The sequence below is a fragment of the Cupressus sempervirens genome, chromosome 3, assembly GCF_028749045.1.
Source record: "Cupressus sempervirens isolate cs-2001-9-10 chromosome 3, ASM2874904v1, whole genome shotgun sequence".
NCBI lineage: Eukaryota > Viridiplantae > Streptophyta > Pinopsida > Cupressales > Cupressaceae > Cupressus > Cupressus sempervirens.
The window spans coordinates 428,787,439-428,794,327 of record NC_143120.1 but is presented as its reverse complement, the minus strand read 5'-3'; positions in this window follow the sequence as shown (position 1 = coordinate 428,794,327).

Below are 6,889 nucleotides of genomic sequence, written 5' to 3'. Positions count from 1 at the left end.
GTCCTGCAATTGACAGGTTGATAATACATGACTTAGAGCAAGATTTTTGGAGTGATGCTTTAGCAGGTGTTGTTATTGATTCTACTCCTTTGGCTATGACATCTCTTGACTTAGCTGGTGATCAGTGGGTTGTATCACTTCTTCATGGTGATCTGTTGACTGAGGTTGGTTTTTTTTATCAACATTATATTGCAGGGTATGTACATCAGTTAGCATTTGATCCCTGTGCTGAGGAGTTGATGGCAAAAAAATTTGGTTTGGATTCCATTTCTTACTCGTTATCTTGTAATGTCTTTTCACCATCAGCAGTGTATGGGAGTTATGGTTATGAGATAGTGGCCGATGATTTGCAGAGTTGTGTTGACTGTAGGAGTTGTACAGTGTGTGGATTCTCCATACTTGGTACAGTTTCATTCGAGAGGGTTCACCATTTTTGCAGAGTTGGATTGTACATTCCATATAGGCCAGTGGGATGCGTTGATGGTATTTACTGTGTTGATAGTTTGATTTGTCCACTTTACTTGGGTTCTGATGTTCTAAGAGTTTGTGCCTCATGGGTTTTTGATTGTGGTAGTGGTGATTTTGGAGTTTGGTTGAGCTATAATTTTCAATTTGATTATGGATTCCTCTTGGTCATATTGCAGAGGATATTACAGGAGCCTGTGTTAATTGGTAGTAGTATAGTTCATGACTACATTTGGGATCCAGGTGGATTGATTGGTTTATTGTTCAGCCATTGCTTGAGGACAAGCAATGATTGGGAGGGGAGGACTTGTCATGTCCCCTTTTCAAATAATTAAAAAAGAAAATCTTTGCTAAGGCAGGCGGGCCCAAGAAAGTGAAGTTTCGGAAAAAGGGGGTTAATCTTTGGAAACCGTTGGACTAATAAATGAAAATTATTATTAAAATAAGTTTCATTAACCTCTCTTGGACGTGAGTTACAGTTATGCCCTCTTTTAAGGGGTTTGGAGGCATTTTGGGCTCATTCCAGAACTTGATTTTTGCTCATTCTTTGTTATTCTTCAGAGGCTGCCAAACCTGTGGAGAAGGAGACCCAAGAACGGGAGTTTGCAGGTTTCCAGGGAGACCCAAGAATGGGAGTTTGCAGGTTTCCAGGAAGGCTAAGGACGGGAGTTTGAAGCCATTCCATGTGCATGCTCATACAGAGTTTGCCTTTGTGCTGAACAGTGCAGATTTGTGAATTTCCGGGTGTATTTTTGCATATTTTGTGCTATTTCGGGAGCCCGATGAGCATAGTTTTGGTCCTACATTTTTGAGCTGTTGTGTAAAGGCTATACGGATCTGAAAACATCAATTTGTAGGCTGTTATGCTGCTGAAAGTTCTGTAAAAATTTCCATTTTCAGATTCATTAATAATTTGTGAAGTTGTGAAGCTTTTAGCACTATTTTCAACATACCCGATTTGGGGTTTCTTGAGGAATTTGGTGGATCTTTGGTATATTAGCTGTTTGATTTTAAAGATCTGATTAGAGCTTGGAAATATCATGAAAAAATCAGAAAAGGGACATTTCAGGCATGCCGAACCAAAACATCCCTAAGGGTAACTAAATGCCATAAGGTAGCAATCTTTGACGGGGCATATCTTGGAGCTCGTGAAAGGTATGGATGTGATTTTAATTTATATATGACCATGTTGTTGAGAACTACGATAAAATCTCTCACTTTTTCAAAATATCACTCCATTTTAATTTTGCAATGCCATCTCAGGTGATACTGAAACTTGTAGTGTTGGCTAGTACAAAGTTTTCAACTACCAAATCTCTCTCACCTTTTGTCATGGGATCAAACTATCTATTTTTTTAGCTTTAGTTGGTTGGGTAAACTCTATCCCCAACCTTTTCCCATCCCGTTGAGTGCTCAAACATTCTTGAGCACACCAAATCAAAATGTCCCTAAGGGTCACTAAATGCCATAGGGAAGCAATCTTTGACGTGGCATATCTTAGAGCTCGTGCGAGGTATGGATGCAATTCTAGTTCTTATAAGACCATGTTGTAGAGACCTACAATATTTTATTACATTTTGGAGATCTTACTTCATTTTTATTTTGCGACACCATCTCAGGTGATGTTGAAACTTGTAGTGTTGGCCAGTAAAAAGTTGCCAACTACCAAATCTCTCTCACCTTTTGTCATGGGATCAAACTATTTGTTTAGTTAGCTTTGGGTGGCTGGGTAAGCCCTATTCCCAACCTTATCCCATCCCATTAAGCAATTAAACATTCTTAGGAATGCCAAACTGAGACATCCCTAAGTGTCAATAAATTCCATAGGGTAGCGATCTTTGACGAGGCATATCTTAGAGCTCGTGTGAGGCATGGATGCAATTCTAGTTCCTATAGAACCATATTGCAGAGACCTAAAATAACCTCTCTCACATTTTGGATATCTTACTCCATTTTGATTTTGTGATGTCATCTTGGGTGATGCTGAAACTTGTAGTGTTGGCCAGTACAAAGTTGCCAACTACCAAATCTCTATCACCTTTCATTGTGGGATCAAACCATCTACTTTTCTAGCTCTAGGTGGTTGGGTAAACCCTATCCCCAACCTCATCCCATATTTTTGAGCACTTGAACATTCTCGAGCATGCTGAACCGAAATGTCCCTAAGGGTCACTAAATGCCATAAGGAAGTGCTCTTTGATGGGGCATACCTCGGAGCTTGTGTGAGGCATGAATACAATTCTAGTTCCTATAGGACCATGTTGTGGAGACCTACAATAACCTCTCTCACCTTTTCAATATCTTACTCTATTTTGATTTTGTGATGCCATCTTAGGTGATGCTGAAACTTGTAGTCTTGGCTAGTAAAAAGTTGCCAACTACCAAATCTCTCTCACTTTTTGTCATGGGATCAAACTATCTATTCCATTAGCTCTAAATGACCAGATAAACCCTATCCCCAATCTCATCCCATCCTATTAAACTCTTGAATATTCTCAGGCACACTAAACCAAAACGTCCCTAAGGATCACTAAATGCCATAGGGCAGAAATCTTTGATAGGGCATATCTCGGAGCTTGTGCAAGGTATAGATGCAATTCTAGTTCTTATAGGACCATGTTACAAAGACCTACAATAATCTCTCTCACTTTTTTGAGATCTTACTCCATTTTGATTTTGCAACACCATCTCGAGTGATGCTGAAACTTGTAGTGTTAGCCAGTACAAAATTGCCAACTACCAAATCTCTCTCACCATTCATTGTGGGATCAAACTATCTATTCTATTAGCTCCAAGTGGCTGAGTAAATCTTATCCCCAATCTCATCTCATCTTTTTGAGCGCTTGAACATTCTTGGGCATGTCAAATTGAAATGTCCCTAAGGGTCACTAAATTCCATAGGGAAACGATCTTTGACAGGGCATATCTTGGAGCTCATGAAATGTATGGATGCAATTTTAGTTCGTATAGGAACATGTTGTGGAGGCCTACAATAACCTCTCTCACTTTTTGGAGATCTTACTTTGTTTTGATTTTTTGATTCCATCTTGGGTGATGCTAAAACTTGCAATGTTGCCAACTATCAAATCTCTCTCACCTTTCATACTAGGATGTACGTCATAGACTAAGGGAGATGATATTCATGAAGGGTTTTAGATAAAAGACTACTATAAATGAAAAAATAATGTTAATAATAATCAATGCATAAGGTAAAGGCATTATGAAGGAATGAGATCACAGGAAAATATTCAAGGAAACAATAGTGAGTGTGATGAACAACTTTTAAAACCTTTGTAGTAGTGTAACTACTAAAATCTCTAGAAAAACTCTTAAATCTTTATCAAAATACTAATTTCCATGAAAACAATGACACGGTATTAAACTTAAATTTGTGTTCATTTCTAAGGCTTTGTGGTAGGGTTAAGGAAAGTGGAATCATTTCCTATGTAGATGGAATGAGTAAAATAATGTCAAGTGGCAAAGTATGATCATGACTATCTTTAAAATCATTCTAACTTTTCTTTCAACTAAGCACAACAATAGTGCTCAGTCCAAACAAGTGAAAATGTACATGTGAGAAGCCTATGTAGTAGTTATGTGCGAATGTAATAGAGGTGTCCAATTGAGATCAATGATTGATTAAAGTATAATTAAAAACCTCTTAAAAGCTAGTTTACTACTATATGACATAGATTATAGTCATATGGGAGAAAGCATGGAGAATGTTTATGGTCAAGGTATATAAGAACTAATTTAATGGATCATATGATAGTGAATTTAACAAAAAATAAGACATAGTGAGACAACAATCTCAATAAATCTAGTAATCATGTGTAATAAAGTAGAAGAAATTTAGTACTATTTATAGTAGGAGTAATACATTAAAATGTTTCAAGGATCTTTTAAAAAAAACACCTTGTTTTGTACATGCAAGATGACTCACAATCAAACACTACAATGAGTTGTAAAGTTGTGAGTTAGTTCATAAAGGGATAACCAATAAGGAACAATCATAGTTCTAAAGCTATGAAGAGGAGCTCCAAATGGCATTTAGGTGATCGTAGGTTGGTAGTTTGAGGAAACTTATTATCTACTCCCATTTTTTCAATGTTTATTACTATTAGAATAAATTTACAAGTTTCACCTAGCGTGAACTGAGAATTCAACAAAGGCTTTCAAATATTTTTGCATACATGTCAATGCACTAGTGATATATGGTGATTTTGAGGCTACAAAATATCAATATATTATTATATTGTTATGAAAAATGGTGATATAATGATTAAGAACCTAATAAATCTAGAGGTCCAAAGATTTATGGTTGACATAGCATTAAGGATATGACATTGAATAGTGATGTTTTCCCTTTGGAGAATGTGATAGTTATAGCATTATGGCAATAGTAGTGTTAAAGAAGATGAAAATAGGCACTCCAATATTCATGGCCTAAATGAGGAAAGGGATTCCAAAAGATGTATTATATTATGAAAGAAAGGGACCTAAAAGGGAGTGCAAAGAATTCTTTGACCAAGCCCTAGGTGAGCTAGGCAATGCCCAGCTAGGGACTATCATCAAAGAAAGAGCTCTCAAGAGCAAATCTTGAAGAATGAAGACTTTCCCTTTTGAGGAATTGAAGAGGGGTATGAGGAGGTCCTAACTTTTGGAGGAGGAGTCCCAATGAAGTGTGGGAGGTGTCTTAAAAGTGGGGACAACGGGAAGCCAAGAAAGCCCTACAAAATTCTCAATTTTGCTATTTTTGTTGTATGACCTCTATGCACCCTAAGACCCTAAAAATCCTTGAGCATGGGTCCTATGTATCAATTTTTATTAAGGCCAGAGGTGCTGAAAATATAAGACAAAGGAGCTATTGACCCTAGAAATCTAGGTGGAAGGCTAATTAGGGGCTCTCCTTATAGCCCTTTTGTGATGAAATCTTGAAATCAAGTACAAACCCATTATTGTTATCCATTCAAGCATAGTAAAAGTGTTTCAATAAAACCTTAGGACATCATTTAAACCTTAGTTAGACTAGGGAGTGCTATGGTACCCTAGTAAACCTATAAAACCTTTGGAGGGATACTATTCCTAAAAGAGTAAAAGAGTGATGCTGCAAGTTTGGATCAGTTAACCTGGTGAGGAGGTTGGGCAAGGTTAGTAGATATTCTAAATAGAAAGAGATACTATAGACCACATAGGGGTACTAAAAACACTAAGATCCACATATAATATACAAGGTTACATGGCGATGAGGGTACTTGGGGTACTTAGGGTACGGGTATGGGTATAAGTATGAGTACAACTATTTTTTATAATAGGGGACATGGGTACTTGGATATGTAAAACTTTATTTTTAATTATACTTTTATATTTATAGCAAAAAATGAATTTATGAATCATGACAATGATTTTTCAAATCAAGAACAGTGATAAAGTTTGCAAATCTAATGTATTGTTTTTAGTTTTAGATTTGTTATATGTTTGTAATAATAATTTATGATAAATTTTTAGATGCATAACATAGAAGGAAATCTTTAAACATGAACAAGAAGATCATAAATCATATGACAATGACATATTACAAATGATAAATTTCTAGGTTTAACATTGATAAATTTTATTGCTGATCAATATTGTATCAAAAAGTAAAACTCATTATGTATTGAATTAAGCTTGATAAGAAAATAAAAGAGAAGGGAAGCTTTAAACATGAACAATATCATAAATCATATGATGATGACACATTGGAAATGATAAACTTGTGCTTAAATATTCATAAAGTTTATTGTTAATGAATATTCTATCAAAGTTTTGAACTAATTAAGCATTGAATTAAGATCAATAAGCAATGTGCTGATACACAAACAAAAAGTTAAAAAATATAATCCAAAATATCAATCAAGGTCCTTAGCTATGATGCTCTCCACCGAGTAATTAGTACTTGGGTATGTTGGTACGAGTACTAGGGGTATGGGTGCAAGTACCCATGCAACCTCATAATATATTATGATAACCAATAATGCTATACATGAACAAACATATAATAGATTATGATAACTAATAATTTCATACATGAACAAACATTTAGTATATTATGTTAACCAATAATGTCATACATGAACAAACATATAATATAAAATGATAACCAATAATGTCATGTACTTAACAAACACATAATATATTATGATAACCAATAATGTCATAATTCTAATAATGTCATGCATCAAATAAATGTCATACATCAAATATAAAATGTCATATATGGGTATGTGCAGGATCATGGTGTGCCAAAAAGTGGCTATTTGAAAAAGTTGTAGTTCTAAAATATCTCAAACTATTTCAAAATCTATTCCAACTTTTTTCTCACCCACCCTGATACTAAATGAAAAAAATTAATATCTTTATAAGGTATACGATATCTTTTGAT